Below are 26,791 nucleotides of genomic sequence, written 5' to 3'. Positions count from 1 at the left end.
AGCCTTTGTACATCTTAGCCCTTATTTTGTTCCTTAAATCTGTTAATGCCTACTTTTGTATTTATCTGCTTTTTTGGCTTGTTTGGTATCATATTAAGTGATATCATTTCTATCTGGATGTATTTTTCATCTGTTTTCCCTGTGGTTACCATGATGTTAAATGTAACATCCTAAATATGTAACAATCACATTTGGTTTGATATCAGCTTAACTTCAGTAGCATGCACATGTAATTTTGCTATACCCTCATGTCCCCCCCACGACCATTTTTTGTGTTTGTAACCAATTGTATCTTTGTACATTTTATTTCCAAAAACCTAGGTTTATCATTACTTTTAATGTATTTGCATTTTGGTACCAGCCAGAAGTGAGAAGTGGAGTTACGTACCGAATGATACAATGCAATGATACTGCATTTATAATTACCAAAGTGGTTACTTCTCTGCAGGTCTCTGTTTCTTTATGTTACTTTGAACCATGGTCTAGTGCCCTTCCCTTTCAGTCTGGAGAACTTCCTTTGGTGTTTCTTGCAGGGCTGGTCTAGCAGTGGTGAATTCTGTCAGTGTTTGCTTATCTGAGAATGTCTTAAACTCTCCCTCAGTTTTTGAAAGAGTAGCTGGCTGGATATAAAATTCTTGGTTGTTGGGTGTTTTCCTTAAGCAGTTTTAAGGATTTCAACCCACTGCTTTCTCGTCTCCATAGCTGTCAGGCACAGGGTCATTAAGGCTTCCACACAAGACAGCGAGTCAAAGAGTAACAAATTTATTGAAGGGATAAAGCAGGGAAGAAGCAGGTGGGAAAGAGCGAAAGGGAGAAAGCAGATAGGAGCATAAAAATTGGCTCCCGCCTGGGCGCCCAGCAGGCAGAAAGAGGAAACGGCTCTGGCTCCTTGTTCTAGGAGGTGTGTTTTAAAGGGACAGTGATGCCAGGAGCAGAGGGTGCCTACTAGGGGGTGTGTGGTTTCCTGATTGGGTGGGGGCTTGTGACAGATTTATATCTGAATCCTTGGATCTGCCAAGGATGCTGAGCAGGGGGGCCGAGGGGGGCTCTGCATCAAGAGCTCCTTTTGCTCTTAGAATTTTCTTTCTGAGACCTAACAGTGGATTCTGATGAAAAATTGGAATTCAGTCTAATTGGGACTCCCCTGTACTTGACACATTGCATTTCTCTTGTAGCTTTCAGAATTTGCTCCTTGTCCTTTGAATTTGATAGTGTAATCAATATACGACCGACTGCATTTTTCTTCATGTTGTTCTGTTAGGTATTCTCTGAGCTTCCTGGATATACATATTCATGTCTTTTGCCAAGTTTGGGAAGTTTTCTATCATGATTGCTTTGACTGTGGCATGTGCCCCCTTTTACCATTAATGCATATAGTGGCACACTTAATGGTGTCCCGTAGCTCTCTTAGGCTATTTTCACTTTTCATATTTAGCTTTTATTTCTGCTTTTCAGTATGACTCTTTGAAGTATCTTGTCTTTGAGTTCACTGATTCTTTCTTCTGCCAGCTCCAATCTTCTCTTGAAACCCACCTGGGTGTTTTTCATTTCAGTTATTGTGGTCTTCAACTCCAGTTGTTCTGTTTGGCTCCTTTTTAAATTTTCCATCTCTTTACAAAGACTCTCATGTTGCTCATTCGTTGTTTCCCTGTTATCCTTTAGTTCTTTCCTGTGTTTCCTTCATCTCCTTGAGCATCTTTAAGATCACTCTGTTATAGCTTTGTTTGGCACATCTACCTTCTCTTCTGCATTGGTATTTTCTTTATTTTTGTCCTCTTCCTTCGGATGGCCATCATTTCCTGTTTGTCCTATATTCTTTTGTTGTACACTGTACCTTTTAATATTTTGTAATGTTAACTCTGGGATTTACCCCCCCCCCCCCCGGGATGCCTGTTTCTTGGTATTTCTACCAGCTATAAGGTTGAAATTTTCTCAAGCTTCAGCCCTCCTGTCAGGAAGGTCTGCCCAAGGCAAATGCAGGGTGCAGGGTTTTCCCTGCCTTTCTAGGTCTGTGTCTTGTCCTAGGGTTTTGCTTGTTAGTTGTGCTGGAGTTCCCTGTTACAGGAGTATGGTTGTGTCCTCTGCTTCCCAGAGTACTTGTTGCCAGCAGCCCTTTGTCCCAGACCGTCACCTATGTGGCTTTTACACTCCTTTCATTGTCTCACATTGCTTTTGCCTGAGGACAAATTCTGGGAAAAGTATCCCCTTAGAAAGGCCTTTCCCAAGCCAGTCTCTCCTAGCCAAACCAGGGCTAGGGACCCATGAAGGCTGGCATGGGGAAGAGGGTGAACACGGCTCCAAAGTCCCCTAAAGAGGAAGTGAAGAAGTCTGCCAAAATCTTCTCCCGTGGCTCCCCAAAGCTGAGAGCTGAGCCCTCTTGTCCTTCAGCTAACTGTGCCCCACAGCATTAGGAAGCCCTGCACCTTTAAATCTCCATGGCCTCCACCACCATCCAGGAAGAGTAGAAACAGCGGTGGCTGCTGCTGTTGTCTGCATGGGGTAGAGACAATGCTTCCACCAACTTTGTCCAGGCTAGGTTGAAACACTAGTTGCCTTCTGAGTTGCCACCCAATGATTCAAATCTTCCAGTCAAAATCCATGAGCAGTGGTTGGCTGTGCCCATGCCTGCTCTTGGGGAAGCTGATTTTTATGGCCCTTTCTGTCTCCAGTAGCTAGCCAGGGTCTGGACTCTGCCGTGGCCTCTGGTGGGGGCAGGAGGGGATGGGTGCTGGTGTCACCTCGTGGAGAGAGCAATTTGCAGTTCTTTATCATAATTTATTAGTCTCCTCCTCCCACTCTTCCCTGGACACTGTACAGTGTTTCTCTGACCTCTGGGGTTTCACAATCATTGTTTCAGGTGGTTCCTGCCTGTTTTTAATAGTTGTTTTGGTGGATGAACTGAGTCATGGAGTTCCCCACTCCATCATTTTATCCAGAAGTCTGTAATTCAGGTGATTTTGATTTTATTTCTTAATGTACAGGAGTGTGCAGTGCCTTCAGTTTTTTAAAGATTCCAAACAACAACAGAATGATAAAAATATAATGATTCTTAAATGGCTAAGCATTGTTTATTTTGAAAATTCACTTACCCCAAATATGCTTTTCCTAAATCAGACAGTACTGTAATTAGTACAGTTATTGTATTTACATAGTTATCAATCGTGTTTCCAGTAAAGAGCTTTCCATTGAATAGTTGCATAACATTTGCACTGTTGAACATAATAGTTTGTTCCATTTAATAGAAAACTAGATAGCAAACCAAGACAAAAGGGGGAAAATAATCTAATGATTCTCTTTACCTCAGTGTGGCAGAAGCATGTGTTCTGAGGTGGGGATGAGGTAGGGCTGGAATCAGGAGAGGGTAGAATAGAATGAGGAGATAAGTGGAATGATTAATTGGCTCAAAAGTAAATAGAACACATGGTCCATCTTAGGAACCACCAAATTACTTTGAAACCATTTGCAGACTGTTGTATAGTCATTAATTTATTTCCAGGAGATAATTTTGGTATATTAGAAGAATCAAAAAGTCAGCAAAGACCCATTGTTGCTTTATCCATTATTTATTGAGAAGGAAATGAAGGAGGAAAATGGACACAAATTAGAATTGTCTAACTGTTCTGGGAGTACTCTAAAGTGTTGTGATTTTATATGGTCTGAAAATGCACATGAAGTTTGAGAGTTGCATTTTTGTCCTTGGATCTCTGGAACTAAAATCATTATATAAACAATTTCTTCAAGTTGCATTATTTCCATGGAATGAAGGTAGAACTTTATTTTCTCTTGGCTTCTGAAGATAGGGAGATAAGGAAAGCTAGAGGTAGATCGAGAAATAGGTAGATAAATGTAGGTAGTGGTAAATATGTATAAATTTATATTTATCTCCAAAACTGATAATTATGTCCAATCCTCTGAAAGCTACTTAAGTTAAAATATGACCTTAAATAGAGTTATTTTCCCAAACCTCTATAATGGATGCAGGCTGTATATTTAAAACACTCGTGTATTTTATGTATCGTTATAAGCCCAACCATTGCTTATTTATGCACACTGATAAAAGTTTTCTTTGATTATTTTATCGTAGAAAGGTGGCTGAATTCACCAGAACCTCAAGAGACGTTGTTAAATTATACATATTCTGATACTCTCCTTTTTTCAGCTTTTTGGCAAAACTTAAGCACTTTGAGATCTGTAGGGGCAGAAACAATATTGTCCCCAGATTGCTACTTCCTCTCTAGGGCATTACTAGCTATTATTTGGATGTTGTTAAAAATATAGTCCATATAAGGCAGAAAAAGTCCCCAAGGGGTTAACTCATGAAATTTCTGTCTCTGAATGTCTTGGGGGATAGAAGCATGAGCCAAGGAGTGGCTCTGAATTTGAGATCAAGACAAGTGTATCTTTTTTTTTTTTCCAGACACTTGCAGTCCTGGAATGGTTATGTTGCTGAGTATTTGCTTCCCATTCTTTGTTTATCAGAAACTTTTGGGTTGTACTTGAACAGTTATTCAAGACTTTTTACCAGGGAATCCTGGCATTGTGCATTTTAAAAAATGTGAAATCCATTAAATACTAATATGCTGTGACTCAGATGGTTGAAAGAAAAAGTTCTTTGTTTGAGGTTTGGAGCCTGCCATTCTGTTTTATTATTGCAGAAGTTCCCAGCAGGCATATTCACCCAGATTTAATTATTAAGCCATAAAAGTATCTTTGAAAATTTTTCTTTATACTGAATGCCTAGAAGTAATTTAGAATTGCAGTTTCAATCATCCTATGTAGTAAATCAGACTGGAACCTGAAGTATGCTGCCAAATATTTTGGAAATTGAAAATCAGTGCATTGATAATAGCATCGGGATGCTGTAACAAATAAAATAGATAAATGTGCAGACCGAATAGGCAAATGCATTATGGTCTTAGGTAACAATATCTATATATCTACTAAAATGTAAGCTTCATGAGGACAGGTCACCATCTGTTTTGCTCATTATTTTATGCCCCGAACATAGCATAGTACTGAACACTTGTTTGGAGGCTCAGTAAAAATTCATTGAGTAAGTTAAAAAAATGCATGAATGAACAGTTCAAGCCTCATTTAAATCCCCCACATCGCCATCACTTAGATGTACATTCCTAACTACTAGCAATAGAATGTCGAAGATTTTTTATTTGGTTTTGCACATATGCATACACATATGTGCATATATATTCAATTACAGATATGTTGTTTAGGTGATATTGACTGCAGAAGACACATTTTCAAAATAATTCAAATTTTACCTAAAAATGTATGTAAATATATAATATTAGATATAAATGTAATATACGATATAGGCTGAATATCACCTTAATTCTTAAGATTTTTCCAGATCACCAAAAAGTTCTCTACTATTTTTTTCCTTGCTTTGAATTATTGAGATTCTGAGAATTAGTGATATAACCTTAGTTCTTGGTAGAGATTGCAAAGGGACTGTAGAACAACCAAAACTTTCTTTAAAATCTCCTGTGTATAGTTTCTACAGGAATTTCAAAATAGTGGCCTGAAAAAAGCAAAGCTCTCAAATGTCATGACATTTACAATATTATGTGGAAATATTGAATATTTGTTGAATATGGAAAAACTTCACTCAATCTTTAAAATAAAACCGTTTAAATGGATGATGGTGTAATTAACAGGTATGACTATTGTGTTACTATGACCCCATAGAGACTCTATATGAAAATTCAAACAGATGAGTATATGAAGAAAATACATTGCTTAAAAAATAAATATGAATGTATTTGTGCTATTTTTTACCATTGTCATTTCACTTATAAAGTAAAGCCAAAACTGTGTCCAGATAGGTGCACCAACTGCCAAATGTTTCATGATAAAGGATTGATTTTTTAATTCAAAAAATTATATTAGAATATTTTCTTGATGGAGCATATTAATAACTGGCCCCCCCATTATTATTAAACTTATAAAAGAATTACTAGAAAACAATTTTGGACTTGTCACCACCATACAAACAGATATAAGATCACATCATTTCCATAACCTAATGCCCATAAAACTGCAGAATTGTTCTTCCCGTAATAATTCAACAGTCAAAAAAATAACTAGAAACTAATCATTTTTTCTCAGCCAGTACTGGGAGAAAAAAAGGTTTAAAAAATATGAAACTTACTACAATCCTGACATCAATACTGGACTAAATCATCATTTATTTATTATTCTCTCTTATAAACATATCAAAGCAGAAAACCTTTAGGCTCATGTACAATAAAATATCTCAGCATTAAAACTAAGTAATAAAATGTCACAGATAAAAGACTGAGAACCCACCCAGACAGCTCTCCCATACAGTCTAGGAAAAGACATATATAAACAAGTAGATTTTGCAGAGAAAGCACTAACAGCATCCCATAACCAAAACTCACATTTCTAACTTATACCAGATCAATAGTTGATTTATTTTTTCTTGGCATGACCAGATGGAATTAGCATTGGTAAGTTTTTTGCATGTGATCCCATTAACAGAAATATGAAACTTTCTGATAATACACTTGGCAATCTGAATTACTAAATAAACTCAAAGTTGATGTTTTTGTCTTTGAAAGGCTGGTGAAAGTGCCAGTTTATACTCTAACACTACATGTTTTTTGCACCCAAATTTCTGATTTAGTATCTATATTCTTCTCACAGAGTATCCTAATAAGGAGCTTCTATTATTCTAAAATAATTTCCCAAAGAGAATAGAGAAGGTCAGAGCATACACCTACTGTTCTTTCACACTTAATCACCAGTGATCAGACAACGTAGAAGGGGGTCATTTTATCTACAGCCTCATTATAGTCTGCCTTTGGATGTAAGTTCCATGAGTAAGGGAAAATGTGGCAAATTAATATGTACTAGCTTGGCTGATTTCACTGAGTGAATGAACTAAATGTTCACAGAAACTTAGTAGTCCACCTGGCAAAAAAAAAAAAAAAAAAAAAGCTATTTTCTGAATAGATGCACTCTGAGTCTTTGTTTTCTGGAACCCACATAGCTTTATGTGACTGTGTACACCCAAATAGCACTAAAGAACCAACAATACCAGGTCCAAGTATGCTATTTCAAATGAGTAAATAAATTAAAATTTGATTTTGAAACAGATGAAGCACCCATGATTTCACCATGAGTGCTCACTGTTTTATAGCCCCCACCCCCAAGCTCATCAAGTTGATTTATAAAAACAGCCCCTGTGGGCCACAGTGGCTCAGCAGGCAGAGTTCTTGTCTGCCATGCCGGAGACCTGGGTTTGTTTCCTAGTGCCTACCCATGCAAAAAAACAAAAACAAAAACAAAAAACAGCGCCTTTCTTTTTGCTGGAAAAGAGGACAGGATCTTCCAAAGCCTTGGGAGAGGAATTGATGCCATATTCTTTTTTGTCCTGCACCTGCCACTGTGGCTGGTACAAGGGAAAGGTAATAGAAACCTGTAGACAGCACTAAAGAGTCATCTTCTAGAAGATGAGAGTGTTCGACCAAAACAAGGATCTGGTAGAATCCCAAACTCTGAGAATCTTTGAAAAAGTGATGTGATTTCTGATAAGAGGGGTAGGAGAGAAGGTGAAGGTGAACCCGGAGTTTCCACCACTGCCACTCTCCAAGCAGGGTCCGAGGAGTTTCTTGGAATACAGCAGCACCTTGCAACCCATTCATCTGCCATAGTCTTCTGGGTTCACTGTCATCTACAGTGCTCTTTTCTTTTACCCGCACACTTGTACACATCATTCCCTGTTGATTGATTGATTGATAGATAGATAGATAGATAGAATAATTAGACCCCAGGCTAGCCTTGTTAATCCTCAAAGAAGCTGAAGTGAAGTTTTTGGTCTTTCTTTGAAATGGGTCAAATATCCCTAATTATATTTCAAGATTTAATAATAAGAGATTTAAAAAATAGAACTGTAGATGTCTAATAAATATTTTCAGAAGAAAGACCTCACAAAAAAAGGTGGCAAAGTTTAATGTAAAAATTCTCATCCATGTGGTATCAATCTTGTAAAAAGCAGCATTTACAGTGAGAATCTCCTATTGTCAAATATTTTTAATTCTCCCTGGTACTATGCATCCTGAAAACAAGTGGTAAATGTGGCCTTGTGGGGCAAGATATTCTGTAATGATTTCTAAGGGAATTTAGAAAGTAAATCTGCAAATACACACACACACACACACACATATATGTAATCATGTCTCTCTCGCCCCATGTATTTGTGTGTGCATGTGTGTGTATGTATGAACTATAGAGCTATTGTCCTAGACTGTAAAAAACTATAGCAAATATAGCAAAGTTCCAGGTTTAACAATTTTGTGGGATGATGCATGCTAATTGTTTGTATATCTAATAAGCCACAGAATATTTCTATCTGCTAAATAAATCAGGGTCGTGGAAATTTTCTTCTTGAGAGAGCTAATTTTACATGATTTCTTCTCTCAGGTATCCATTCAATGTATATCTAACATTGATAATTAGCAAGTTTTATTTTAAATGTGAGCAGCTGTGATTATTCTGTTCCAGGACCCGGATGATAACTACATGGCTTTTTCAGTGCTTGGTTTGATTTACTTAAGATCAAGTCACAAATCCTAGTATGGGTACATTGCTTCTAATATAATTTAAATTTGACCACTGCTTTAGCTAACTTCAAAAAGTCCCATTAAATTGAGAAAATTTCATATACAAGGAAATTTTCATTCAAGAAACAGTTTTTTACCCCAAATCCTAAAATTAAGTTCGCATGAAGCTACAAATTAAGCAGCAAGAAAATTCGTATTTTTGGCTAAAACACAAAGATTTACTGTCTGAGGCCCACTCCTTCTGTCATGCTCTTAAGAAACAGCACTTAGGAGCTGATGAGAAATACGTAGTACAGCAGCCACGGTTAATGGCTTTGGAAGGAACATTGGAATCACAAAACTGAACGTAACCTCTGCAATTACAAAATAAAGAAAAACTGACAACCCATGGGAAGGCACACCATGATGTTTCTCTCCTTTTAAATTGATTTAAACAGGTTCCGTCCTTTGTCTCTCATAAAGATAATTTAAGAATTGTTTGGAAAAGAGAGCAATTCCTGAGGTAAACAAGTCACACATAATCTAAGCATAGCACTGCATGTGCTTATGTCATCATTTAGACATCCTTGATGCCTGAGAGGTCATTTAGCTTTGCAATATATCTTGGCTTAAATGCAAATAGCACCATACATTGAAAGACACAGTAATGAAATTCAGATTTGGGGTGTTGTCTTACATACAATTTCTCAGGCACACAAGATTGGTGTAACCAGCACAATTGCCAACTTGTATCTGGGGAGCACTACTATAAGTACAATGAACGTTACATGGCACAATCAATGGCGCAAAGTAACAGGGAAAATGAGTGAGGGAAAATAACTGAGAAAAGATTCTAAAATATCTTTAGGAACCTTAACATAAATGATGGGTTACAGTTCTCCAGGTTTACTCTTCAGACAGATTGTCTAGATAGTAATATTTTCAGCATACTTTACCATTTAGAAACACACTGCACAAACCATCTCCTTGTAAAATCTGTAGTTTCTTCTATCAGGCTGCTGTTACTCCATCCACAGCAAGTATGCTAGTTAGGTGGTAAATGTATAATGGATTCAGTAACTGGATTTTTTTTAACATACTCCCTTAGACAAACCAAGCAAGATATAATAGCAAGGAAAAACACTGGAGCACACACTTTTTTTATTCTGAGCCAGCGAGCTAAGCTTTTCACACTTTCTGAGGAAGATTGTGCGCATTGTACCAGTCCTGTCTGCTAGAAACACCCTTTTAATTATGATGTCATTTATTTTGTGCTCATTTTGCTTGGGTTTATATTCTTCCATTGACTATAACCTTTCCAAAAGTGAACTTTTACAACTCTGTTTTTTTTTCAGGTGCTAATGTTTAGGTCTGGTCATTTATTTATTATTACTAAGACTTATTACATTGTTTCTATTTGTTTGGCATTTTTTCCTTTTCTTTTCACTTGTTTGCTTTTTCTGTGACACTGGCTAACTCATATTCTTTCTTGCAAGCATGAACTCTGATCCCTCCCTTAATTTTGGAGGGGATGGTGGTGGTGGTGAATGGCTCTTAGCAGATGTATTTCCCTACTGGAATCTGAACTAGCCTTTAAAATTTGTCTTACCTCCCTTAATTTATAAATATTTTACTCAATAATATATCTGTTATTTCCCAAATGAGCCCTAAAGAATGGGTCTGCGGGCCTCACACGGCCATTCCAGGAGAACAGCATCTCTCAAGCAGCTGACACCAGTGAGCCTCGCTAGTTTTCACCTCTCTGGAGTCCCAGTAACTTTAAGTTAGCCAGCAATGGCACACTCCGTCCACCACCGAGCCAATGAAATTGATGTGTTGTGCAAGTTCCTTCACTCCCTTTTGCTGAACTTGCATCGTGTTGCCCATCGCGTATTCATTCAGGAGCTGGCTGGGAAGAAAAGGCCAGCCATCAGAGAAAACAGGGCCGGTCCTCAAAGTCCTAATTGCACGCAGTCAGCATCAGCTCTGCATCGATAATTAGGCAAGGGCCCAATAATGATGTTGGCAAGGAAACAGCATCGTCCAAAGTTGAGTTATTTCCGTGAAATGACTGTCCAAGGGTTGAAACTAATGCTTGAGATCGCCATTCCTGTCCTTCTTTAGAATGTCACAGATGATTGAGAACTGATGCCCTCTGTAGTGTTTGGGTGATGGCCTTCCAGTTTGTTGCCTCACACAGCAGCTAAAGAACTACACTTGCTTTCATGTATGACATACTTCCTTTTAAAAATCTAATTAAAACTTTCTTTTTGGTCCTTAGGTGGAAAGATGGCTCTGCTGAGATGAGCTCTTAATTAATGCACTGAGAGCCTGCGAGTCCCACCTCTCAACAGGGATGATTGACATCCAAGGATACATAAATTACACTAATTGAGCTCTGCATCTACACAGGCTTTCCAAAGGCAACTCATCAGAGAAGCTAGGTGAGTAGACCAGCATAAAAAGTTATTTCAATATGGTCTATGCTTCCCCAAAGGGTGGAAGAGCAACTTTCCAGACAGTTGCACATCTATTATCACAGAAGGCAGTTCTTTTCTTCAGTTTTAAGATGTAGATTTGGTGTTGTAGGTTTTTTTTTTTAAATATATATAACTATAAAAATTAGCACTTTCAACATGGCCATTTAAATCACCACGTTCTCTTTGCATTTTTCAAGCTGCAAAACTTGTAAGCCATTTGCAATCTGCAAGAAGCACTTGACATCATTTGTTGTTATTACATTGTATTGCAAAGCAACCAACATGTATGATAGAGATTCTTAGCAATCAAATCCAGTTATAGTCCCTGAATTTAATTTTCAGAAATTTACCTAACTGTAAATACACTTAATCCCCAGCCTCAACCAAAGACCATAAGCAAATGTTTAGTTTATGTTTATCTCATTCTGAAAGAAATGTATAGATGTTCTGAGGTACTTACTTTCATGAATCTAATAAACCACTGGTATAATCTAGGGAGATTCTTATTCTGAAATAATATCCAGGGAAACAGTCATATTACATCAAGCTTTTATTTACATCTTGACTATTTTGTTCCCAGATTAAAAAAAATAATAATGTTCCCGTTGTGAAGGACACATTATTTCAGTTACTTTTCAAGGGAAATATGACATACAGACATTTTAGGATAGTAAACTGATTACTGATTATTATATAACACCTATGTATATATCATTCAGACAAAATATTAGAAGGCCTTGAGTCGCACTGCAATAAAATCTTAAAAAGAAAGATTAAGGAGAGGAGGCGCACAAAGGACACTAGATGATGAAACTATTAAAAATAAAGGGAAACATCAATATGAATAGAACTGGTGTTAGAAGGAAGCCGGCATAGATTCAGAAAATATTTCGGGGACCTCTATGTCTTAGGAACACAGATGGAAAAGAATTCTTTTGAGACTGGATTCTTGAAACATTCAGGAGGTCATGTTGCATCCCCATGTACCTCTTTCCACCCCACTGCCCTTAGCTGTGCCCACCGTCTCTGATTGTGAAACTGTGAAGCTCCACTTAAAAAGAAAATCATAGATGGCTCCATTTCTATCAAAATAGTTTTATTATTACCTGTAAGAAAACCTGAAGTGGAGGAAAATTGAGAGAGATCAGAAAATCCTGAGCTGATAATCTCATAAAAAAAAATTAAATGTTTTCAATATCCACACCATATTGCTATGAGCAAAACTGAATAGAAATGGGATTATCTCCTTTACTGTAAGATCTTTCTGCAATTTTCAGTGGCTAACAGTATCCAAATATAATGTGTGAAGGCCAATGGAATCGATACATAAGATAACATTTTTTGTTTAAAAAAGTGCTTAATTTTAAAATTTAACAATTCTGTTAAAATTGTTTAATTTTAATTCTATTTATGTACCTTAATATGTACCTCAAAAGGCCAAAGTGTTTATTTTGATTCTCTCTAATGATGTGCTCATGCCACATCTCATATATTATGTGCTAAGTGCAGTGTGGTACTTGAAGTGGTTTTATATGAAATTCTGCTTGAAATGATCTAAATCTGTTCATATCTCTTGATAACTTATGTATTCAATGATCACGAAAAGCTGGTCTCACTGTGTGCTTCATCGGTCTCATATCTGTAGAAATATTGATTAGTAGAAAAAGTAACCATATGTTGAAATCATTGGCAGTTGATTCTAGTTGAATTCACATCTTTTTAATGTAGTTAATAGAAAATGCAACAGACCTTAACTATATTAATTGACAAGAACTTTGGATATAAAAACAGATGAAATGTACTGAACGAGTATTAACTTTTCTCTTCCCATTTGTTGGGTAATTAGAGTACTGATGTCTGTCAAAGAACCATAAGTATTACAAAACGGAGCCCAGTCAGCATGAAAAGAGTAAGGGCAAACTTGCCTTAAATGCAACATTACTATAATAGGCTAGTGCTCACCCTAATAAAATCAGCTCTTACTCTATTTTGTTTCTGAACATGGACTGCCAAGATCCAAGTTTCCAATTGCTACATTATATCATAATCATGCTATTATTACTTGGTACATGAATGAACATAGCAAGATACCCACTCTCTGTCTACATACAGTACAACCATCAAAACTCAGGAAATTCTTCTCTGGTCTTTGAAACAGAAGATTCATCATGTACTTATTGCTTTGGTCATTTGTTAGGTTTTTTATATGTTTTCATTTAGGTTCCGTGTAATTGTTTAGACATAGGACTATTCAGGTAGTTCGGCAATTCATTATCCCACTGCTGTTTGATCTCTGGGTTAATTGCTTGCTTGAAACATCAGTGGCAATTTTAAAGATTGTGTGCATCCATTGAAAATAATAGTTATTTATCTGCTTAAAAAAAAACAGTAGCATGTGGGAAAAATAAGTCTCTGGAATATCCTGCACTATCACTGCCAATATAATTTGTTATAATTTAAAATAAATAGAAGTAGTGCTATGTATGGTTAGGAAAAAAATACAGAAATTTGCAATAAAAATCCCTCTCCTAGAAAATAATTATGAGTTAGTTATAATTTCTGAATACTGCATCCAGAGAAATAAATATAACTTTAAATATATAGAGATTGTTGATGCATTCATTCAACAAATACTTATTCAAGAATTTTCATGTAACAGGCCCTATTTTTGGTGCTAGGGTTATAACAGCCACCAAAACAGATAAAATTCTGGGCCCTCTGGGGGCTTACATTTGGGGGGGAGAGTTAGGCTGTAAATAAGATAAATAAGAAAAAAAATTATATGTATATGTCAAATGGTGATAAGTACTATGGAGAAGAACGATAGAGGGGACGCTGATTGGAAGTGCTCTGGTAAACAAGAAATGTCTGTTTTAGAAAGTGCTGTTTGAGCGAAGCCCTGAAGGAAACCTGCAGATACCTGGGGAAGGAGCCGTGTGTGCAAAGGCTCTGAGAAAAGATAGACACTTGGTGAAGGAAACGGTCAGCAAAGGGGGCAGACGGAGCAGAAACAGGCAGGAGTGTAGGCAAGAAGGGAGAGCTCTAGCAGCATCAGGAAAACAGACTACTGGAGGCCACTGAGAGATTTTTAGCTTTTAGTCTCCCTAAGATAGAAATCTTTTACAAGATTTTTTCTGGTTGTGGATATTGGATTATTTTGAGGAGAGTGACAGTATGATCTGGTGTATGTTTTAAAAGGGCATCCCTGGTTGTTCTGTTGAAAATATGAGGGGGAAGGGCAGAAGCAGGGGCAGTCTTAGGAAATTATTGTAAGAATCCAGGCAAAGGAGATGGCGGTGGGTGGGACCAGGAAAGTAGAGCAGGAAGTGGTGATGCATGGTTTTACACACCAAACATATTTTGAAGGTAGAGTTGACAGAATTTGTTAATGAATTGGCAAAATGAAATGGCATGAGAGAGCAATAAGAGCCAAAAATAACGCCAGTGTTTTTGATCTGATCCACCAGAGGGTGGAGTTTGAATTTATTGAGATGGGAAGACTAGTAGGAATGAGATAGCAGGGTTCCCATATGGACCTGTTGGGTTTGAGGTGCCTATCAGATATCTAGATGAAAAGGTATCTAGATGAAAAACTACAAGTACTTAATAACAGAAGTACTTGTAGTTTAGGTCTTGGTTAAAGAGAGAAATTTAAGACTCCTGAGCATACAGATGGTATTTAAACTCACCCGATTGGGTGAAATCACTAGAAGAATGATTGTGGGTAGAGCATAAAATGGGAAGCAAGAGCTTAGACATGGCGCACCCCAAGGTTAAGAATTCAGGATTCTGAGAGGTACCGAATGGATTGGGAGGAAACCAGGACACAGGGCGACCTGGGAGCCAAGTGGAAGTCATTCGTAAAATACTGCCTTTATATCAAGGAACATGAGGACTGGATTGGACTACGAATGTCAAGTAGTTGATGATACAGTGGGTAATGCAATCTCATTGAAGCGGACTCAAGAGAATGAAAGCAGAGAAGTTTTGGATTTGGGATAAATTTTGCTATAAAGAGAAACAAAGATATTGGATGGCAGATATAGGAGAAAGGGTAGGAAAGAAATCTTGTATTTTGTTTAAGATAAGAAAAATAGCGATATATTTTAGGTTTGTTAGGAATGATTTCTTCAGGGGAAAATTGACAACGTAAAAGAGAGGGAAGAACTGCTAGAATACTCCTTAGGTAGCTGGGTTATCAGGCCTGGTGGGAAAGTGAAGGGAGATAGCAATTGGCCAAAGGCAGTAACAGGAGAAATCAGAGTAAATGGGCAGTGATGCAGAAAGGTGAGTAGATAAGGAAATTCTTGTGGAAATTCTCCATTTTATTTCAGTATATTAAAAAATGAGGTCAGCAGTTGATATTGAGGATGGCAGAGGAGATCTGAAGATAGATGAAAGCATATGAAGTAGTGATTGAAGTTGGTGGGTAGGACATGAGTCAAGTCAGGAAATAAATTGAGAACCTGGAGCACGAAAGTACCATGGAGGTGACGATCATGAATTTAGGATGAGACCAGCCTGCATGATGTTGTATTTTTCTTCAACGCATTCAACTGTGCAAATCCAGGTATAGAATATGCCGAGTTGGATTTAATAGTGTTTGGGGGTTTTCCAGGTAAATGCTAAATGGAGGTAGATAGGAATTGATCAAAGGTAGCAAAGGTGTGGGTCAAACAAGTTGATGGTTTTTGTGTGGGTGTGTGTGATGCTAGTGAAAGATTGTGGAATTTAAACTGGAGAAGCAGGTAAGTGAGGAGTGGGAAGCAATGGGATGGTGTTAGAATTAATAGAGATGTGTGTAGTTTCAAAATTGGAGTTTGACTCTTCTAGGGAATGAGGTAGGAGGATGGAAGGTGGGTATTAGTAAATGAAATGCTTAAAGGTGAGATAATGGAGTGATTTCTTTCTTTCTTTCTTTTTTTATAATGAAAAAGTCTAGGCAGTGACCATGCCAATGAATGGCAAAAAGAGGGTAGAATACAAGAACTTTGGAGCTCAGAACAGGGAGGCTAGTATATTGGAAGCACCAACGGGAATATTAATAACACTCAGCATTTTGACAGGAGTAGTATTGGAAAGGGTTAGAGTAAACCCAGGTAAAGATCTCCAAGGAATGTCAGCTGGTGACCTGGCAGGGAGGGAGGGTAGCTGTGAGGGGGCGGCGGGGTTATAGATGATTATAAGGAGTAAGCGAGTAAGCAGTAAAGGGTACTATAGACTAATGATCTGTGATTCTGTGCTGGGGCTTTTGAGGAGAGGAAGGGAGGATGGAACATAAGCAGTGAAAAGGAAAAGATAGGACACATTTCTTTTACTACAAGCCCCCTATTTATAGCTGTTTTGTTATCTATCTACCATTCTCTACCTACTCACCTGTCCCTCTACTTACTTAGGTACCAATCTCTTTCTCCCTACTCATCAAATTATCTATTTCCCTTTCTCTTTACCAACTTTTGCACCTATCTCCCTTGGCCTACTTTCCTTTTAATCAGGTACTTTTTTTATTTATATGAGAGATATTTATGTCAGTTGCTTTACATCTTGCTTTGTTGTCTTAATTTTGACATATATCGATGTAAAGATATTGCCTCATTCTTTTTAAAAATTTTTATTGTATAATATAACATATATACAAAGCAAAAAAGAAAAAAGCAACAATTTTCAAAGCACACTTCAACAAGAGCCCAGAATTTGTCTTGGGCTACCATTCCATCATCTCATGTATTTCCTTCTAGCTGTTCCCAAACACTGGAGGTTACAAGGAATAATATTATAGTAATTCAGCAGCCATACTTGTCTGTTAAAATCTCATTTCCTCTGTATACTTCTTCCTTCTCCTTTAATCCTTCTCCCAATCTCCAGGGATCTTTGGGCAATAATGCCTGTTCTGACTTTTCCACGTTGAGAAGGGCTGTCTATACTAAAGAATAGGGGATGTGTTAGATAATCCTGGAGAAGCTGGTGCCTCTGGGTTTCAGGATTTATCTGACCCTGAAACTCTCCAGGAATTATTATGTTCCAGGAAGGCAACCCAGTGCATGAAACCTTTATAGAGTCTCAGTTCATGCCCTACATGTTCTTAAAAGTCAACAGATATGATTGGGGGTTAGCAAACTGTGGTAATTAGCACTATCTAACTGACCCTTGCATAAGAGTAGCCTCCAGAATAGCCTCTTGACACTATTTGATTCTCTTAGCCACTGATGCCTTATTTTATTACACTTTTTCCCCCTTTTGGTCAGGAAAGCATTGTTTCTCCCAAGGTGCCAGGGCCAGACTCATCCCCTAGAGTTACACCCACATTGTCAGGGAGACTTTCTCCCCTGAATGTCACGTCCCACATAGGGGGGAGTGCAATGCTCTTCCTTGCAGAGTTGGGCTTAGAGAGAGAGAGGCCACATCTGAGCAACAAAAGAGATTTCCTGGAAGCAACCGTTAGACCCCATTATGGGTAGTTTTAGCTTCTCCCCTACAGAAATAAGTTGCATAAGGGCAAATCTCAAAATCCAGGGATTGGCCTCTTTTCTTGGGAGTCCCCAGTGGTTGAGAGGTAACCCAGGGTTTCCAAGATTGGAGAGTTTAATAGTTACATACATATATATCTCCCTTTCAGATCCTCAGGGGAGTCTACCAATACTTTTTTGATTATTAACCTACCATAATCCGAGATGTATCCTGGTATTATATTAAGCTATAGAGAATTACAGAGCCTCATTCCCATTCTGGGCTCTAGGAGTTTGGTTTGTTTGAATGAGCTATCCAGACAGGTTGATTTAGATTATGTGTTACAGAAAATTTAGGTTCTAGACATAATAAACCTCTCTACCACGGGTCTCATACAGTAACTGAAGTTCTAGAGTACATACCCTATCATCTTATACCCTGCATTATCATTTATGGTAGACCCAGCCAGATTGGCTTTTTCTTTCTTTTTTTTGATTACTTTAACTGTTATTGTATATAGCTGTGCTAACAGTCAGGTTTGTAGCACTCGGTTTCTAAGCCCAGGTGTCACAGAGGTATTCAGAGTTCCAGGGAAACACAAGCTCATGCACATGTAGCTCAGTGTCTCAGAATCCAGCACTTGATCTACAACTTCAGGCCAAATGTGGCTACTCTAAGGGCCCACAGTCAAGGCTTCCATTTTCTTATAAGTATCTTCTAAGAGAGACCTCAGCATATTTGTTCCTTTGTTCCTGGCTTATTTTGCATAACACAGCTGTTTACTTAGGGTTGTGCCAAAATTCCTTTAGTCAGTGGTTTTTATCCATTGATGAACTCTAATAGTTTCCAGTTTTTGACTATTATTAACACTACCATGTGTTTGCCAAATAGCTATATGTACATACTTGAGGAACTTTGCTGATGTATTCAGGAAGCAAATAACCACCAGTGGGATTGCTGATGCAGAGGGCATGTACACTTGAAGTTCGTATGCTTATACTTAATTGATATCTATAAATATAAATATAATGTATATGTAAATTTACATATAGAATTTCTATATATCTCCTAATTGCCTTATAGTGAGATTATACAAATTGATACTTCTGCCAATAGTAAGGGAGACTTTTATCATACCCTCATCCTCACCAACATTGGTTATCAAGCATTTTAAATTTTTCCCAAATTGGTCTAATTTCTTTTGATATGCGTTTTGACTGTAGATGAATATCTTTCCTTTTGCTTGTTGGTTATTAGTATTTTTCTCTTCCTATAAATTCTTTCCTAATTTTTCATAATTTAATAAAACAAATTAAACTTTATTTTGAGATAACTGCAAATTCACCTGTAATTGTAAGAAATAACTATGTACCTTTTACCACTTTCCCCCCAAAATAAAATCTTGCTAAACTATGGCAAACTATGACAACCAAAAAATTGACAATAATACAGTCAAGAATTCAGATTTCCTTACTTTTGGCCTCTTTTCATTTAATTACTGACTTGAATGTGTCTTTCTAAATGAAGATTATTAACTCTTCATACCTACTACAAATGTACTTTTTCCAGATTTTAATTTCCTTTTGATTTTATTTAAGGCCTACTGGACTGATTTTTTTCAATTGTTTCTTTATGTCTTCTGTATTTTGTGTCTTAATTGTAAAAGTCTTTTTTAATTTAGAAATAAATTTACTTTCTTTGACTTATATGGTTCCATTTTTCGTATTTAAAGTTTTATCCATTTGAGAATTATTTTGATTTAAATAATTTGCTAAGAGTTCAGCTTTATTTATCATCTATAAGTTAACCAGCTATTCCTATTCTATTTATCTCAAACATAACTTATATTATCAACAGAATTTCCATATGCATGTGTGTTTATTTCTCGACTCTGATTGATCTCTCTCACCATCTCTTTTCCAACACCAAACTGTCTTAATTATTGTACCATTGTATCATGTCTCACTGTATGCTAAGACAGTCACATCACATTGCTTTCTTGCCCCACCACTGAGAATTATTCTAGCAATTTTTAAATACATATTAATATAAAATTTTAGTATCACCTTATCAAGAAAAAATGCTATTGATTTTTGAATTTAAATAGAATGAATATTAAATCTATAGATATTTGGGGAAACTGATTACCTTTATCATTTTCTTATTCTCTTCTGTATTCTGCAGTAAAGTTTTAAGGCTTTCTTGTGTAGACCCTGCACATTTGTTTTAAGATTTCCTGGTCTGGCCCCTGCACGTTTGTTCATTTATTTACTTATAATTATTTTTACAATGTGCGTGCACATATGTATAATCTTTAGCATTTGCTTGACCAATGGAAGAATAAAGAAAAAAAAAATTCAACACTCCGGTTCTATCACACTCATACATTGGTGATATTTTTTCAGATAATTTTAAATACTATCTTTTCAATATATAAATCACTAATTCCTAAATCTGTTATGTTGCCTATGTTTTTGCTACTGGCAATAGGTACAGTAGCCAGAGGGTAAGAAAGAAGCAGAGTTCTCATGTTTTCAGAAGTTAAGTGTACCTGAAATAAACATCCTATGTGTGCATGTGCGCGCGCACACACACACACACACACACACACACACACACACACAAACACAAAGTTATAAAAGTAAAATATGTTAGGTTGGATAATCATCTATAATGTTAACAGTCCAATTGCTTGTCATGTAGAGGAAGGTTGTGCTTTAATTAAGCAATAAGACATGACAGGGTGTGAATTATGGAGTAATAATTCTTGTCTAGTGTATTGTTAGACAAGAGGCCGAGGACCAGGTGTCAGTACATATACCATGCATAAATTATTACACTCTCATTTACATCTGAACTATTACAGAATAATTCTAAACTATTTTTCAAATAATTTTGAAAACAAGAAATATACTTTAAATCTATTTCCCAAATTATATGTCAGAGAATATCTCCTGTAATACTGTAAGATCAAGAGTAAGGAAAGCATTTTTCTTAGAGAAAAATGTAGCAAGAAAATGTAGTAAACTTGACTTCATAATTAATGGCACTCTAAATATTGTTTGAGGGAGATTCCTTGAAAATGAATGCATGAATATGACTATCCCACTGCGAATGGGGAAAAAAGATGGGAGCTGAGTTTTGAGAAGTTTTAGGAGGGATATATCTTGACTTGACTCTTCACAAAGCAGCTAACAAATAACTCTGACATAAATCTTCCTGAAGGGAAAAATGCATCTCCCTAAAAGAACTTGGCAAGGGGTGGAGCGATTTTACCGAATTTTGCGCCCTTTTAAAAGCAGTGTGATTTGTGATCCTAACGCTTTCCAGCGTAGCATACCATTTTGAAGGTCCTCTTTTGTAAAGGCATTAAAACTGATCTCCTATCACACGAAAACACATTGTTTGAAATACTGCTCTTTAAATAAGGAAAACACATTTCTGCTCATTCAAAAGAAAAATGTCTGAGAGTATTTGACTATAATAAAGAGAAAGTCTCTACTAGCTTTTCATCTGCAGAGCACTCTGGCTAGCAGTATTTCAAAAGATAATTTCTTTCTAAAGTTATGTTTTTGTGCTTTTATTGCCAATATTGTATACTTTTAAGGTGGTTGATTATTAACAGGTTAGGTTTCCTTTAAGATTATGGCAAGATAAAAATTACATTATAACTTTATATCCTTCATTTTGACTGAGATTCTCCTTTAAGTTAACACAACTTATCAAACTTGAGCCCTTTCAGGAAGTGTGCAAACCAAAGGTAGCTTAAAATACAGTTCTACGGCTGGAGTAGTCATTGCTAAGGTAATTTTTAGGGGCTCCAAAGAGACCCACCTGCCTAAACTAAGTCCCTTCCCACTTGCCTAAACTAAGTCCCTTAATGTCTTTTCATAGGATCATAAATTACATATTCCTCCAGATTAATGACTATGTCCCCAAAAGTCCCTTACTAAAATAAAAATCTCTCTCCCAGGTCAGTGGCATAGAACTGAGATATCAGTCATTGATCCCTTAGCGATGATGAATTTAGCTATCTACTTTATGCTATAAGAGAAAGCAAAGAGATCATGGGATACAGGAAGGAACATTTTGTTGAGTGCAGGAAGAGCAGGTTTCCAGTGACACGTCTTGGGTGAGGGGTTATGGTGGCAGGTGTTTAGTTTCTGGAAGGTCCATTGAGAGCACAGTTGTGCGTTGTTGCAGGGACAGGCTGTGCATGCAGAAGAACCAAATGAGAGGAACAGCATATGAGTTCTTTAGGCAAGGATGGACAGCATTCTATTTGATGCCTAGTGTATGCTCTTGATGATGCAAAAGGTGAGGAAGTGCCAAAGAAATTTTTCTTAATGCTACTTAATGATTTTTCTCAGCTCTGCCACTTGCAATGGGTCCATAGATCTCATCACCAAAATAAGGTAAAACCAGTTTCAGTACTTTTTTTCTTGTTCCAGTTAAGCAAAATTGGCAGGATTGACATTTTTACTCAGTGGCTCCAACTGCTCCTTTCCTAATAGCATCTTACTCCAAGGTCCTAGTGGTGTCATGTCAACCTTCATAAAGTGTTCATTCTAAGTCATTTTATGACATCAATTAGCCGAAAATGCTCCTTTTGATAACATCCACCAGATTATCAGGGCAGAGGTCTGCATCAAATTTTGATACATGGATATCCAAGATAAGTGAAGAGATGACAAACTCCTCTCAGTTTATTAAGCCCGTTTTTGGCCCCCTAGAAGTGGATATGAGCAGTCAGCTTTTAAAAAGGCAGATAACTGCCATCATAGAATTATCTTTAGACAACCTTGATTTAAATACATGCTGTTCATAGCAACAAAGGCCAATATATGACAAGAGTAAAAAAATGAAGAAACACCTGTATTTTATAAAAAGGTGTAATCAATTACTTTGTTTTCATACTAGCATAGCCTTGCCTTAAACTATATTTCTAAATATTTCCTGAATACAACAATTTTTAATATAATCATTTCACCAGTTGGCTGTTGTTTTGTTTGACAAACTTGTTTGAACAGGCAACACATTTAAGTTTCACCTAGTCATGCCATGCAAAAGGAGGATCAAAATTGCTTTCTATAGTTTATATTTATTGAGATAAATTCTATCACTTATGTTGTGAAAATCGCAATGCAAGAGATGCTGTATCATCTCATTAATATTTCCAATAATATTGCAGGTTTAGTATTAATCAGAGAATGAGAAACTGAGGTATCAAAGAGATACTCAGTAAGTCTTCCAACCCAAAACTGTGATTTGAAAGCCAGAATCTTTTCTAGTAAGCCATATTGTCTCTGTGCTGAAGTTAGAGTTAGAAGCTGTTAAAATTTAATTTATCCATTTCTTGGGTATTTCAAAGAGAAAAAAGAAACTCTACCATTTGCCCAGTCTGTGATCCAACTCTATTAAATTTCTTCCATTGCCAGCTTTATTGCTATTGACCTCCTTTCTGCTCCAGAACCCGTTACCCATTTTCAGAAGTGCCAAAGCACAAGGAGAATCCTGGAGTAACAGGCATGAGCATGGCCTTGTCTCACCAGTAGTTGTTTCTACAGAAAGAATCCATATCACAGCCACACCGAACAAGGCCTGTCTCTTTCCTTCACCCAAATTTACTTTTATTTCCTGGCGATTGTTACTCGTCGTGTGTGTATGTGCATGTTCATTGGGGGAGGGAGGTTGATTGAATACTTCTGCCATGAAATTTTGGGGGGCCAAAAAAAAAAGAGACTGGCCTGTAAGTTTAGGACGGGCAGAGAAGGAAACACAGAGCCACTGTCAAAAGTTTTCTGCATGTTCCTAGCCTGGAAGTCCACCCCTCACCACCTGGTACCTATCCATGTGTTTTGTCATTTATCAAGTTGACTCTTATTTCATTTCCTACCATCATTTCCATGTTTTTTATTTCGATTTTCTTCACCGCAGTTGCTAAGTTGCTTTTTTTTTTAAGTTCTTTGACTCAAAAGCAACAACCTAGATCACATTCCTAATCTTTCTCCTTTATAGGCAATTATTTATGATATTCTCAATCCTAAACTCTACCCCAACTGTGATTTCACTCCAGCATAGCTGCTCAGTGGAAAGGACACAAGTCCTCACTCCAGACAGGGTCATGTATTATGTAAGTCATTGAGATTCCTTGTTACTATGTTTGGATTTAAAATGGGATGTAGGAATCAGTCCAGATGAAGATAGAGGGCTGTGCAATAGTGGCTCAGGGGTAGAATCCTTGCCTGCCATGCCAGTGGCCCAGGTTTGATTCCTGGAACTTGCCCATGTTAAAAAAAAAAAAAAAAAAAAAAAAGACTAAGGTAGAGAAAGTAATACTTATCTCATATGTCTATGCTGTCATGTTAGTTTTTCAAAGTGAGGATCATTAATAACATACTCCTTGGTTTTATTTTCTCAAATCCCTAATGCATAAAAAGCATGGAACAGAAAGTAACCTTAAGAAAAAGTATGTTTCTAGAAATTTCTGGATTTTTGCTTCCAAACTACAAAAGTAAAAGATACTCTTGAAATCAGCACATATAATATAACCAATATAAAAAAAAAAAAAGGTACTGAAAAAATAAGAAACTAAAAATAACTCAGTGGCAATTTAATAACTGACTAGACTTTTTCCATCTGTTGGAAAGAGTTGAAAATTTACCTGCTGCCACTCACACCACTGAGGTTTAGCATTCATAGCTGAAATCCAGCATCTAATGCAGAAGCACATGACTGTGATTCATCTGCAAATACATTTCTACACTCAGTATGTGAGTATACGATTTGTTGAAAGGAGAAAAGAATCCTCAGGCTTCAAGTGTAAAGAAAGTAGTCACAAAGGACAGGAAAGAGCTAAAATACTTGTGGACAAATAGCATCAAGACATCTGCAGGTAATCAGATCTGCAGCTGGTACCCAGGGAACTATAGGCCAGGGGTTCATAGAGCAATGCTTTGAAAATGGGGAGGTTGGTTGGAAGCCTCTATAATCGACCACTGTCGAAGCCTAAGAGAGAAAAAGTATCTCCCCCCAGAAAGTGAGAGCCGAGACTAGCCTATGCCTTGGAATCTTTATCTCTTGAATTCCCCTCCCAGCTTTCCATAATGCAAAACAGGCAGGCAGCAGGCTGTACAGATGGAGACGCAACAGCCAAAGTCCACATGGGGCATTCTAGAGCTGGCTAGTTGTCTAGTTAACAGTCAGCTATTTTTGGATAATGCCCACAGTTGTTTTACAAAAATGAAAAAAAAAAAAAGTAGGCTTTATGTGGAGTCCAGAATATAAAAGTATCTGTTTTGGGGCTCGAGCCATTTTTCTCAAATACACACTCCTTGCCGATTACTCAAACTGTCTTCCCTTACCGTTGGTAGCCAAAGAAACCCTGTTGAAATGATTCTGTGCGTTACATTCCTGACATATGATACAACTTCAGGTCTCAAAAGAAATGTTTTGAGCACTGATTCTGTCCGTGTGTACTTTTGTTTGCTTTGTATGGTGAGCAAGCAGATGGCCGAGACTCAGAGAGACTGCTGTGTGTCAGACCAGCCCGTGGTACTAGTTATCAGGGAAGTGCTTTGCACATGTGGGTGAATTAGAACGAAGGGCTGGGTGCCCCTGCCGATAGCACACCCGGGAAGGCTCTTCAGTTCATGGAATTGGGAGCTTTAATGAGGCTTGCTTCCTTTTCGTAGTGAAAGAACGCACAAAAAGAAGCAACCATATGATTGACATGTATGATCCCTGTAAAACAATGTTTTAATAAATGTAATTATGTAAGCCTTATTTTAAACTATAAATCAGATTGCTAATCACACATCTTCAACCCGGTAACTACACCAACAGTCACATGGTTAACATCAATTTTACTTTCATCAGCTATGTTATCTGTAATGTTTTTAACAAAACAGAGAAAACACCAACAACAAAGCAGCAATGAATCACATTTATTGAATGCCAACTACCTAAAGGCACTGTGTTCTATTTTCCCGTTGATGATTGATAGATAGATAGACAGATGGAGAGATATGATTTCAAATTGCTTATAAGATAATAGGGGGAAAAAAAACAGGTGTTTTAGAAGTTCCATAGAAGGAGAGGATATATTTGGGAGGAAAAATGAGAAAATGTTTCAGGGATAAGAAAGATTATAAAACAGACCTTCGAAAGATGGGTAACATTTCAAATGGCAAAGAAGGGAAAGGCATGCCAATAGCAAGTGGAGCTAACAAAGGGATGAATGTGGGGATTGATCAAGTATGTTTAAGAAGAAATTAGTGGGCCAATCTGGAAGGAACCCAAAGATCATTCTTAGGGTTCAGTTGGAGTTAAGCTGGAAAGACAGACTGGGCTGAATTCTAGGGGAGCATGGGTTGTCAAGCTGACTGAGTATGGTTATGATTTCCATTTAAAACCCAGACAATATAAAAGGTTTCCAATCGTCCCATAGAAATTCACTTCTGAGATTTCTAGTTGATGTTTAGCCATGAACCTTAATTAATCTAACCTGCAACTACCAGAAAACTCAACAGTTATCATCAGGCCAGCGGGTCCCCCATCCTTGATTTAGTACCCTTCCAGAGCATTAAAAAGATCATGTGTTTTGTTAGATTTTACAAAAACCAACTCTCCAGGGCAAACCTCAGTGTCTTCCACATGCCAATAAGCTCTTTCCAGTCCTTCAACCTCAAATTTCAGGGTCAGCTCAGAGCCAGTTGCTCAGGCAATTCTACTGCTGAGCTGCTTTACAGTAAATTAGGGTCACTGTGCCCTTGGCCTCTCCGCACTTCCCAGATGCCCAGGTAGAGTACACTACCTTCCATTCTAATGCTAATTAAAAGGGAGGAAAAGAGAAGCTTTCCCTAGTCTAGTACCTAGTTTTTTCACAGTTCAGTTATTTGCAGTGTATTCAGTATATTGGATTGTTTTTATTGAGACCTTTTGAAACTTTTGAAAGAATAGTTGCTTAAAGATTCTTTTGTGTAGTCTTACTTTTTTTTTTGACTCAGTGAGATTAAAGCAAAGTCATTACTTTCCTGGTATAACATGATTCTCAACAAATAACTCAATTTAGTCTATTCTATTTTATTCTTAAATTGAACCTATCTTAGATAAACTAAGAAGTTTCAAGTACTTTGATTGAAAAATTGATTACCTAACCTGTGCTAAATGTCTTGAATCCAAAAATAAAAAGCTGAACTGGACATTCATAAATTAGGCCAATTATTTACGTTAATTATCTCCAAACTGGGTATTTATCCAAAAGTGAGCAACTTTTAA

At 37.1% G+C, this 26,791-nt stretch overlaps 1 protein-coding gene across 2 annotated transcripts in view; it reads left to right on the top strand.

Annotated features, from left to right (window-relative positions):
* Nucleotides 1-26,791, top strand: part of TENM3 (teneurin transmembrane protein 3) — a 1,405,686-nt gene that overhangs the window by 288,527 nt on the left and 1,090,368 nt on the right. For both annotated transcript variants that reach the window (XM_077144566.1, XM_077144565.1), the window contains exon 2: nucleotides 10,867-11,029. The gene's annotated coding sequence lies outside the window, so the exon portion shown is untranslated. The remainder of the gene's footprint in view (nucleotides 1-10,866; nucleotides 11,030-26,791) is intronic.

The sequence above is a fragment of the Tamandua tetradactyla genome, chromosome 26 (assembly GCF_023851605.1).
Source record: "Tamandua tetradactyla isolate mTamTet1 chromosome 26, mTamTet1.pri, whole genome shotgun sequence".
NCBI classification, from domain to species: domain Eukaryota; kingdom Metazoa; phylum Chordata; class Mammalia; order Pilosa; family Myrmecophagidae; genus Tamandua; species Tamandua tetradactyla.
Note: the sequence above shows the minus strand (reverse complement) of the source record. Positions and strands in the feature narration are given on the sequence as shown.